Raw genomic sequence first — 12,865 nt, forward strand, 5'->3', positions numbered from 1 at the left:
TGTTGCAGTCATTTGTTGCAGTTTGTGTGACAAACTCTTATGTTTTCATCACTTTTTTCGGAGTGATTGTCACATCCACAAGAAAAACTAAATCGGGCAAGGTAGAAGGATCTTTTTACCCATTCGCCAAGTGTACAAGTACGGTGGGCCGACAACATATTCCTGTCATGTGACGCACATGCCGTCACCAGTGTCGTATAGAATATATCAGACGTATTTTCCTGTGGAGGAATTGGTTGACCTATGACCTTGCGATCAAATGTTTTCGGTTCCCATTGGAGAGGCACGTCCTTTCGTCTACTAATCGCACGGTTTTGCGGTGACGTCGCAAAACACAGACACTAAGTTTATTACAGTGAACAGAGACGTCAATGAACGAACGGACAGATCATAACTTTGCGAAAATAGAGAACGTAAACTTTCCACTCCAGGGAAGACCTGAACTACGGACCTCTCGTTCCGCAGCTGCTCACGCTAACCACGGGACCACGGCGCTCCTGAGCTCAGACGCTCCTTGATGTTGCCTATCTTGCCGATGGACTACTCAGTTTGTATATTTTGCTTATTCTTTTCATACTTCCACACAACTTCTTCCTGTTTTCTCGATTGATCTGTGTTCAGTTTTTCAAGGCCTATCCACTGTGCCAGCTTATAACTAAACCTGAGGGGGACGCGATGGGGAAGTTCCCTTGTAAGCATCACAGCGCGAGAGTAAAGAGATGAAATATTTTTGTTTAATGTGCGTATATACCAAAACGCGCGTCCAGCGTTTAAATACTCTAAGTAAACACTATGACCCGCTGGGCGCAGATATTTAAAATCACTGCCCCAGCGCTTGAGAGCAAGAAGCTGCGAAACAGAAGAAAGAACAATCTATCTTTTGTTAAGAAATATTCTAGAGACTTCATTATGCCTTATACTTATGGTCGGCGACATGTTAAGACGTACTACATAGCATTGCTACATGTTGTATTTTTATTTTGTGTAAAAACTATGTGAAACGACGAACAAACGTTTCTGTAACTCCCGTGTAGATACAATGTACTTACGCACACGCCAGGACATTTAATTTTAAGAAGGAACGGACTGACAAAGCAGCGATTATTGGACTGCACCATTACAAAAGAAATATCAGATGTAATTCATGCATTTATTGTGTATTTGTCAATGTGTAGTAGTTTAAAGCCAATTTATTCAAAATATTTTACGATGCAGTAATTTTCTTCTTATTCTTTTCTTTCACTAACCAAAAATGTTCAAATTGTATATCAGCTTTGTTACAGGTTCGCTATTGATCGTGGTGTCTCGATTGTATTTGGGAGACCACTAATGTGTTCAACTTCCGATCTCTTAATCTTTCTCTTACGAAATTCAACTAATTTGCTTTCATTTCCATTTTTATATTCAAATAGGTCGCTTAGATATTTTCATCGAAAAATCTGATTGCGTGAAAGCAATCCGCGTCAAAAGGTCAATTATTCGCGTAATCAATCCGTACGTCTCCTGAACACAATCGAGAACCGACGCATCGGTGATCAATTAATAATCTCTCTCTCTCTCTCTCTCTCTTTTAAAGTCGTACTAAAAAACGGCTAGACAGGATAGCCGTAAATACGCAATCCAGCGTTAGGTTGCATTTTGTCAATAAATATTACCAACCAACAATTACAACATCACTATTATTAATAAGCAAGTTCCTAACGCCAAGGGATCAAAGAGAAATTTGGAGACTTCGTACTGGATTTTATCATTTTCGACTAAATCCCGTACTTTCTGAGTTTTGTATTATAAATTAACTTCTATGAATATATGCTGATTGAAAGCAACAGCACATTGAGGTCCTTTCGAAAACGTGTCGTTATTGGTACAATCTTTTGTAATAAAGTGACAGGAAACGTTATATTGGTGGTTTAAGAATTGTCGTATTTACATATTTTTATATTACAACTTCTGTATTATCAAAGAGTGCCGTTTCAAGGCAACGGCACATTGAAAATTCATAAATTCATCAGACTCCTTACTCTTGATGGGTTTTATCGAATTAAATATCACTTTATATCACCGGTTAAAATTTTCAGATCATAATATAAAATACAATGTCATTTATTCTCAAATTTTGAGTAGCGTGTTGGTGAGATGAGCTCGGTTACCAAGCTGTTAACATCTTGTTGCATCCAATTTCTTTTTTTATTCACTTTTGCGTTTTCCAAAGGGTTCTCTCTCTCTCTCTCTGTGTGTGTGTCTAAATGTCTATCTATCTATCTATCTATCTATCTATCTATCTATCTGTGTATCTCTTTCTCTCTCACTCACAGAAGCGAGTTTGTCCGCTTTTGTGACCTTTCGTAAGCTGATGTCCTTACTGACTGGTCATGGAATTTTCATTTTTGTCTGAAAACACGTTCATGCTGAAGTTCTTGTTTACATATACTAAAGACATAACTATGTGACTAGCATGTTGATAAGGGAGGAAATTCGTGTTTTAATAGGGCTAATGTAGGAAATTTATGTGTTTCTATTTTCCTAAACAACCTCCATGGCTTGTGAGCCGGTTACAGCCAATAGGTGCCGCTGGAGAGCTTAGGGCTGCTGTTCCAAATCGCGTTAACCACTGTGTGCGTTTGACATGGTCGCTAGGTTCAGCTGAATTTGTCGTCCACGTACACATCAAAGTCAGCTGCCTTGTCTTGTGTGAGGACGGCTTTGCACCGGACAAATTTCATGTTCCGACCTTCCTGCTCACTCTGAGGAGTCATAATTCAGTACCAATGAACCGTACAGTGCCTTGATATGAACTTGGAAGTGTGGTATAATCCTTTTGTCTGTGTAGCTAAGCAACCACCTCCTTCTCATCCCACCAGTGGCCATGCGCCCTATCCACCCCGCCGACCTAAAGATGTTCTGAATGATTTCGCTCTCAGTCATGACCACTGATAACTGCAGGTTGGCCATCCAAGGAGAAGGACTGTTAGTCATACGGCACGCGGATACATGAACTGACTTTGACTTTGAGCAGGTATATGATTCTTCATTCTATCAAATCGCATTCCCAAGTAGCTCTATATAATTTAATGTTTACGAGAAACAGAGGAAGATTGTTTGAACACTCATAAGCAGGTAACATTTGTCTCATTAAAGAGCCTCAGATCAGGAATAGCGAAACATGAAATCAGGTAGAATGCAAATCTCAGCCGAGAAAGAATGCAGCAACGTACGTAGCTCGGTTTTAAGTTTTGCTGCCTCAGACCAGTTCTATAAAAGAATATAAATAAAACTGAAACAACACTGTCCACAGGGGTTAAACTAAAACAGCAAATAATTAAACTGAACTTACATAAATCCTAATTGCCAAATATATAAATTACAAACAGGATTCAAATCCAATAGACAGGAACGAATCAACAAACCTGGAATAGCTGTGGTACAAACAATTTAAGCGACGTAAATTGCCTATGTTGAAACCAGTAAACTCTTTAAATAAAATCAATGTTAACTCAAATCTAAAGCCATACAACATACGTAGTTGAAAGAAAACTATGGCACAGTGGATAGCTCTGAATAACTGTTCACACAGTCTACACACTATGGTGCACATCAAAGAAATCCTTCAAGTGCCGATAACTGCAGCTCACTAATCCCACTTTGCCCATGATTTCTTTAGCCACAAGTATCAAAAAATGGCTTAAATGGCTCTAATCACTATGGGACTTAACATCTGAGGTCATAAGTCCACTAGACTTACAACTACTTAAACCTACATAACCTAAGGACATCACACACATCCATGGCCGAGTCAGGATTCGAACCTACGACCGCAGCAGCAGCGCGGTTCCGGACTGAAGCGCCTAGAACCGCTCGGCCACAGCTGCCGGCCCACTAGTATCAGACAAAGCCGCCAAGACCATTTTCACCAAATCCAAGCCTATTCTGATCTGGTGTGTTTACTGGTGTTAACTGATACGTTAGCCAAATGTTCATTCAGGCTTCATGTACAATTCTGGAAATGTTATTAATTAAAATGTTTTCTGTCCTAGTAGCACATCAATTCATAATGTGCTTTATCGAGTTTGCTAACCTTTCCCCGACAGCTGTGCCAAAGTATGCATTCAACACAATACTGAATACATCTCTCCATCCCCCTGTCTGTTTCCACCTTTTCCTCCCTCTGTCTGTCCACCTCAACTGCCTGCTCCCTGATCTCTCTGACTCTTCATCTCCTCCTCCTTCTCTGTCCATATCCTCCACCCTTGTCTCTGACCATATCTTCCTCCCCTTCCCTCTGATCATATTGTACTTCCCATCTCTCTTTCCATCTGCACTTCCCCTCTTCTTCCACCTGCCCACCATCACTTTACACAAACCGCCTGCCTCAGGCATGTCCTCCTCCTCCCTTCTCTCTGTCAATTTCCTCCTCCCCCTTACTCTTCTTTTTCATCTCCTCCTCTATACATCTCAATCTGTCCACAGCCATGATCATTGGCATGTGTAGCCTCTGCAGCACAATTCAATACAGCAAGCCACTACTACTCCCAAATATGTCTGTCATGCAGGGCAAGCTACCTTCGAGAGGCTTGAAAACCATTCATTTGCCCTTGATGTACAGGCTTCCATGCAAAACAGATCGATAAAGGAGGCCAATACCACTCCAACAAAATACCCCTGTCATGCAGAGCAGCCTACATGTCATGGTCTGGAAAAACGTTTTTTGCCCCTGACATGTAGGCCACCCCGCAAAGTATATTGAGTTGGCAAGCCAATAACGTTTCTACACAACACACCTGCTGTGCATGGCAGCCTGCACCAAGGGCAGGGAAAAATCCATTTTCGCCCATATCTCTGCTCATATTGGAGTTGGGATGTTCAAACTCCAAACTGCTGATACTCGTGAGGCCTGGTTTTCGTGTGACAAATTTGGTTGAAATCGATTCAGTGGTTTGTGGAGCGATCCCAGACATAAACACATACACTGCTTAACATTAACATTAAAAAAAGAACAATGTGACATAAGTGACACTGAGACAAATAATTTAATATAAGACACATGTGACAGCAAACGTTGGGAAGTAGTCCACAGGTGGGTGACAAATGTTGAACATGTGATGTCATCAGATGACATACCTCACTGCAGGTGCAGCTGTTGGGCTTGTTGATCCTATCCTCGCTGGTAGGGGACAGTTCTACACATTGCCCACCTAATCTTGTATTACTACTACCACAAGAACTACCGTATCACATGGGATAATACAAGTATGAAAACTGAGTACCCTGGGCTATACAATTACTAAACATGCAGTGAGGTAAGACATCTGGTGAAATGACATATTCAACATTTGTCTTCCTCTTTTGAGGTATTTCCTGGTGTTTGCAGCTCCATGTGTCTTACATTAAATTACCTGTCTCAGGGTCACCTATATTACTTTGGAAATTTTTAACGTTAATAAGGCTTACTCTGTATAAAAAATTTTGAGACAGAACTGAGTGAGGTCCAGCTCCACACGAGGTCACAATCTGAAATCTCAAATTCATAACGCTTAAATTTTAAATTCTATTTTTTACAGGTGTTTTTGGATTATATCCATTTGTATTTCTCAAACTTCACCTGTAAAAGAAATGTTCGTAATAACGCTTTGCGCTACTTGTTAAATACAATTAACCGATTTTTCTCAGTGAGGTGCTATGTACGTATTTTGTGCCTGACATCTAACTACTCCTAGCTCCTCGCTTGCTAGCGAGTTCAAGTACTGCTAGTAGCCATAGTTTTATCAATCCACAGATTACGGGAGATTTCTTGCATAAGAAGTCACATTCATTCAGTCAGCGGCCTTGTCGCAGAGGGCGGAGGAGCAGATAGAGGTTCAGGACACTATCTTGCCCTTGAGGTGGCAAACTGCGCCCAATGAAGGAAGAATCAGCAACCATCAACAGCACGTGGACGCAGAAGGCAATGGAAATCACTACATTAAAGACATGTAATGTGTATCGACAGGACATGTGGCCTTTAATTAAAAATGTTCTGGACTAGTCCCCCAATCGGATTTCTGGGAGAGGACTGCCAAGGGGCAGGTGACCGTGAGAAAAAGAATGAATAACCAACGAAAGGATAACGTTGTACGGGTCAGGGCGAGGCATATCAGAAGTTTGAACATGGTAGGGATGCTAGAAAATCTGAAACTGGGTATGCTAAGGCTCAATCTAGCTGAAGTGATGTCAGTGGGGTGCAATGGAAAGAAGACCAGAATTTCAGGTCGGACGAGTATAGGGTAATATCAATAGCAGCACAAAATTGTATAGCCAGAGTAGGATTAGTTATGAGTAGGAAGGTAGGGCAGAGAGTGAGTTACTGAGTTCACTGATAGATTAGTTCTCATCAGCTTCGACTGCAAATCAACACTGACAACAATAGCTCATGTATACATGCCGAAGTCGCAACCAGAAGATGAGAGAAACTGATGAAAAGATAGCGAAAATCTGATAGTCATTGGGGATTTGAATGCGGTTGAAGGAGAAGGAGTAGAGAAAAGGGTTCCGGGAGAATATAGGCTTGGTAATAGAAACGAGAGAGGAGAAAGACTAAGTTCTGCAATAAAAATTAGTAAGAAATAGCGAATACTATGTTCAAGAAGCGCAAGATTAGAAGGTACACTTGGAAGTGGCCGGAAGATATGGGAAGATTTCAATTATATTACGTCATGGTCAGGCAGAGATTCCTAAATCAGATATTGGGTTAAAAGTCACACCTAAGAGCAGATACAGAATTAGATCGGAATTTAGTAATAGTGAAAAGTAGGCTGAAATTTAAGAGACTAGTCAGAAAGAATCAGTGCGCAAAGAAGTGGGATACGAAAGTACCAAGAAATGAAGAGATATGTTTGCCGTTCTCTAGGGCTAGAGACAGTGCAATAACGAATAGCTCAATAGGCAGCAAAGCTGAAAATGAATGGACATTTCCAAATAGGGAAAAGGCAAAAGTTGGAAAGAAAACCGTAGGTACAAGAAAAATAACTGCGAAAAAAACATGGGTATCAGAATAAATACTTCAGCTGATCGACGAAAGAAGAAAAAAAATGTTCAGGGACATTCAGGAACAGAGAAATACAAGTCGCTTAGAAACGAAATAAACACGAAGTGCATTAAAGCTAAAAAGAAATCGAAAAAGAAATTATTGTCTAAAGGACGGGTTAAGCATATAGGGAAGTGAAAACAACACTCAGTGAAATTAAAAGCAAGAGCGGTAACATTAAGTTCAGTGACAATTCCACTGTTAAATGCGGAGGAGTGAGCGGCTAGGTGGAAAGAATACATTGAAGGCCTCTATGAGTGGGAAAACTTGTCTGATGTGATAGAAGAAGAAATAGTAGTCATATAGAAGAGGTAGGGGATCCAGTAACAGAATAAGAATTTAAAAGAGCTTTGGAAGACTTAAGATCGAATAAGACAGAAGGAATAAATTACATACCATCGGAATTTCTATATCATTGGGGGAAGTGGCAACATAACGACTATTCGCGTTGGTGTGTAGAACAGATGATAGGCGATATGCCAGGTGACTTTCGGAAAAACATCTTCCACACGATTGTAAAGATTTCAGGAGTACAAATACGAGAATTATCGCACAATCGCAATCACAAATGAAAGAAATGTTCAAGAGTGGAATTAAAATTGAAGGTGAAAGGAAATAATGATAAGATTCACTGATGACATTGCTATTCTTAGTGGCAGTGAAGAAGAATTACGGAACATGCTGAATGGAATGAACAGTCTAATGACCGCAGAGTATGGATTTAGAATAAATCGAAGAAAGACGAAAGTAATCAGAAATAGCAGAAATGAGACAAACTGAACATCAGGACTGACGATCACGAAGTGGACGAACTTCTCGAATTCTGCTACCTGGACAGCAAAACAACCCATGACGGATGGAACATGGAGGTCATAAAAAGTAGACTAGCACTGGTAAAAGGGGCATTCCTAGAAAAGAGAAATCTACTTACTAGCATCAAACATGCGCCTTGAGAAAAAAATTTTGTACGTTTGGAGCGCAGAGATGTACGGTAATGAAACATGGGCTGTGGGAAAATCGAAAAAGAATTTAATCGAAGCACTTGAGATATGGTGCTACAGAAAAACTTAACTTTGTGTTCTGCCTTACGGCAGGTCTTGTCATGGGGAAGCCTCGTCAGAGGTCCACCGCATGAGAGTCTAGAGAAGTGATTCCAGTGGTGGTTTCCCCTTGCCTTCCACTGTTGATGATGAGATGATAATGAGGACAACACAACATCAGTCCCTTAGTGGAGAAAATCTCCGACCCAGCCGGGAACCGAACCCAGGCCCCTTGGCGTGACAGCCCGCCACGCTGACCACTCAGCTATCGCGGCAGACGGTGCTGCAGAAGAATGTTCAATATTAGGTGGAATGATAAGGTAAGGAATAAGGAGGTTCTCCAGAGAATCAACGAGGAAAGGAATATATGGAAAACAGTGACAATAAGAAGGGACTGGATGGTAGTGCATCTGTTAAGACAACATGGTATAACTCCCATGCTACTAGAGGATCTGTAGAGGGTAAAAACTGTAGAGGAAGACACACATTGGCATACATTCAGCAACTAATTGAGGACGTATTTTGCATGTGCTACAGTGAGATGAAGAGATGGACACCTGACAGGAATACACGATGGCCCGCATCAGACCAGTCAGAAGACTGATCAAAGAAAAAAAGTTAAAGAAATATGTAGTGGGACGAACAGAAATGACACTTTTATTCATCGTCATCATCATTACTGTTATGCCAAAAGCCAGGTTTTCACATGGTAGTTCTCCAGGCTGTCCGGTCTTCTACCATGCTCTTCAGGTCCGCATAATTTCCTCTTCCCTTTACGTCGCCTATCATCTCGTATCTCCTTCTTCCTTTCGGTCTTCTCCCACAAAAAAATGGTTCAAATGGCTCTGAGCACTATGGGACTTAACATCTGAGGTCATCACTCCCCTAGAACTTCGAACTACTTAAACCTAACTAACCTAAGGACATCACACACATCCATGACCGCGGCAGGATTCGAACCTGCGACAGTAGCGGCCGCGCGGTTCCAGACTAGAACCGCTCGGCCACACCGGCCGGCCTTCTCCCACAAACCAGTCCTTCCAAACCATCTGCTAACAAGCACTCCCTTCATAATGAATGTCCAAGCCAGTTCCTTCTCCTTTCTCTTGTAACCTTCAGCAGACATCTCTCACCAACCCTTTCCAATACTCTTTCATTACTCATTCTTTCTATCCAGCTTATACTCTCCATTCTCCTCCACATCCACATCTCAAATATTTCTAACCTTTCTTCACACTCTCGTCTAAGCGTCCATGTTTCTGCTCCATATAATGCCACACTCCAGACCGAAAATTTGCCAAGCCTTTTCCATTGACCTTTATCTAATTTGCCACATGACAGTCTCCTCTTTCTGTTGTATGCCTCCTTCGCTATGGCAATTCGTGTTTTCACCTCCTGGTGACATCTCAAGTCTTCAGTTATTGTGCTTCCAAGATATTTGCATGCAATTACTTGGCTAATGGTAGATTGTCCTATTTTAATATTGGACAGTCTGCGTCTTGTACTGAGGACCATACTCTTTATATTTTTGCTGTGTTTATTTTCATCCCATATTCCACACAAGCTTCATTCAGATCTTTCAGCATATTATTCACTGTCCGCTCACTTTCTGCCACTAATACCATGTCATCAGCAAATCTTATACATTCTATTTTCTTTCCACCAATACATATTCCTCTTTCCCCATCTAAGCCTTTCACAATAATCTCTTCAAGATGTGCATTAAACAACAGTGGGGAAAGGCAACAACTTTGTCTAACACCTCGTCAAATTCTACTTCCTTCATTTCCAATCCTTATCCTTACTTTCTGGTCTAAATATAGATTCTGTATCAGTCGTCTCTCTTTCCAATCTATTCTTTTCCTCTCCAAAATATCCATCAGCTTGTTCCACTGAAATCTATAAAAACAGCAAAGATTTCTCTACCTTTTTCCATATATCTTTCCCCAGACCAATAGCATCTCTTGTTCCTTTTCCTCTTCTAAATCCGAACTGCTCCTCTGCAATCCCTCTATCCAGCTTGCCATATAGCCTTCTGTTCAACACCCTCAGCAACACTTTCGATTCATGAGAAATTAGACTGATGGTCCTACGCTCTTCACATTTTTTAGTCTTCCTCTTTTTCTCTATTAGTACCATAACTGTTCCAAGGAAGTCCTCAGGCCATTCCACGTTGTCATATATCTCAGTACAGAGGTAGATTATTTCTTTTCTTGCCTTGTTTCCCAGACTCTTCAATAGTTCTGCTGGCAAATCATCGATTTCATATGCCTTTCTATTCTTCATCTCCTTCAGCGCCTTTTCTACTTCTTCCAAGATGGTGAATCCCTTTCCATCTTCAGGCACATATTGCTCCTCTTCAACCTTAATTTCGCTTTGTATTTCATCCCCCTTATACAGACATTCAGTATATTCTTGCCATCTGTTCAAAACCTCCTGCGGTTCTTCTGCTAGAGTACCATCCGCTCTTTCTGTTTCCAAGTTATTCTTCTTTCTTTTGCGTTCAAAACCTGTCTCACTAACCAGTCTATACATCATTTCATACCTTCCTTCTTTCTCCATTTTCTCTATTTCATCGTATTTCTGTTTCATCCATTTTTCCCTTGCTTCTTCAGTTTGTCTTCTTAATTCATTATTCAGTTTCCTGTACCTCTTTTTGCCTTCTTCACTTTCTACATTTTTTCCACTTTCACAGCTCTTTAATCTTTTTCAACATGTTTTCTGTTATCCATTCTTTCCTGGTTCTTTGGGATACTCTAATTCCTAGTACTTCTTAGGCAGAGTCCATGAGTCCTTCCCTCATTTTTATCCATTTATCATTAACACTTCCATCAACACTACCTCTTTCCCATTTTTCCATATATCTGTTTTCCAAATCTGATGCCTTTCTTACGTCTTTGAGTCTTTCTATGTTTAGTCTTTCTTTTGCTTTACCTGTCCAGACCTTTTTCAATTTTACTTGTATTTCTCCCACTGCTAGGTTGTGATCTGAATTTATATTCACTCCAGGATAAGCTTTGGCATTCTTCAAACAGTTCCTAAACCATTTTTTGAATCAGGATGTAGTCCAACTGATATCTTCCCCTGTTCTAAGTTGATATCCATGTGAAATGTCTCCTTTTGTGGTGTTCAAATAATGTGCTACCCACTGTTAATGAATTTTCTTTACAGAAACTAATTAGTCGTTCACCTCTCTCACTTCTTATTCCTAATCCAAATTTTCGTATTGTATCTTCATTCCTTCCTTCACGCACCACTGCATGCCAGTCCCCCATGCTGATAAAGCAGGCATTTCTATCTTCTTTCTCGATGATAACTTGTATTTTCTCATAATATTCTTCCACTTCCTCATCTCTATGCTGGCTGGTTGGCATATATACCCGTATTAACACTAAATCTTTTGAACTACCCTTCACTCGTATCATCATCAGTCTTCCATAAATATATTATACCTTCATTACCTTATTTTTCACCTTTTGCCCTATCACTATTCCTACTCCACCACTCTTGATTTCCCCTGAGTAAAAGAGCTTATAATCTCCACTTTCTATCTCCCATTTCTCTCCCCATCTCATTTCACACCAACCAAGGGCCTTCACTCGTATCATCATCAGTCTTCTCTCAAGATATTGTACCTTCATTACCTTATTTTTCAGCTTTTGCCCTATCACTATTCCTACTTCGTTTTCACCACTCTTGATTTGCCCTGAGTAAAAGAGCTTATAATCTCCACTTTCTATCTCCCCATTCTCTTCCCATCTAATTTCACACAAACCAAGGGCATCTAATCTGTTCCTTTTCATCGCCTGTTTTGGATTCTCTAGCTTTGCTGCTTGCAGTGGTTTCCTCACATTCCATGTCCCTATCCTTATCTTTCCTTCCTTCATTGTCCCTTTCTTCCTTTAAAATATATCTACTCTCAATCTGTTCCGCTCCCAGAGATCTGTATGAGGGGAAGTTTTATCTCCGGAATCTTTCACATCGAGAGACATTGCCTTTTATTCAAAGGAAATAATTACACCGAAGTCCCCATGGTTCATGATGGTCCTCGAGACATTACAAGACGCAGGCCATGGTTCCCAACAGAGTGTGTGATCCCCACGGACTGCAGTGCAGTGGCAGAGCGGTTCTAGGCGCTACAGTCTGGAACCGCGCGACCGCTACGGTCGCAGGTTGGAATCCTGCCTCGGGCATGGATGTGTGTGATGTCCTTAGGTTAGTTCGGTTTAAGTAGTTATAAGATAAGGTGGGTAGATCACGTAACTAATGAGGAGGTATTGAATAGGATTGGGGAGAAGAGAAGTTTGTGGCACAACTTGACTAGAAGAAGGGATCGGTTGGTAGGACATGTTTTGAGGCATCAAGGGATCACAAATTTAGCATTGGAGGGCAGCGTGGAGGGTAAAAATCGTAGAGGGAGACCAAGAGATCAATAGACTAAGCAGATTCAGAAGGATGTAGATTGCAGTAGGTACTGGGAGATGAAGAAGCTTGCACAGGATAGAGTAGCATGGAGAGCTGCATCAAACCAGTCTCAGGACTGAAGACCACAACAACAACAACAAGTTCTAGGGGACAGATGACCTCAGAAGTTCAGTGCCATAGCGCTCAGAGCCATTTGAACTGCAGTGCATGCTCTATAACGTGCTCTCAAGCTGGCTGCAAGGTTGGTAATGGATTCTTCAGAGAGGGCGTTCGATTCCTCCATCAGCACGGTTGACAACTGCTGGATGGTCGGTGGTGCATGTGGTTGTGTTTCAATGCG

Source organism: Schistocerca nitens, chromosome 5 (assembly GCF_023898315.1).
Source record: "Schistocerca nitens isolate TAMUIC-IGC-003100 chromosome 5, iqSchNite1.1, whole genome shotgun sequence".
In the NCBI taxonomy this organism is placed as follows: Eukaryota; Metazoa; Arthropoda; class Insecta; order Orthoptera; family Acrididae; genus Schistocerca; species Schistocerca nitens.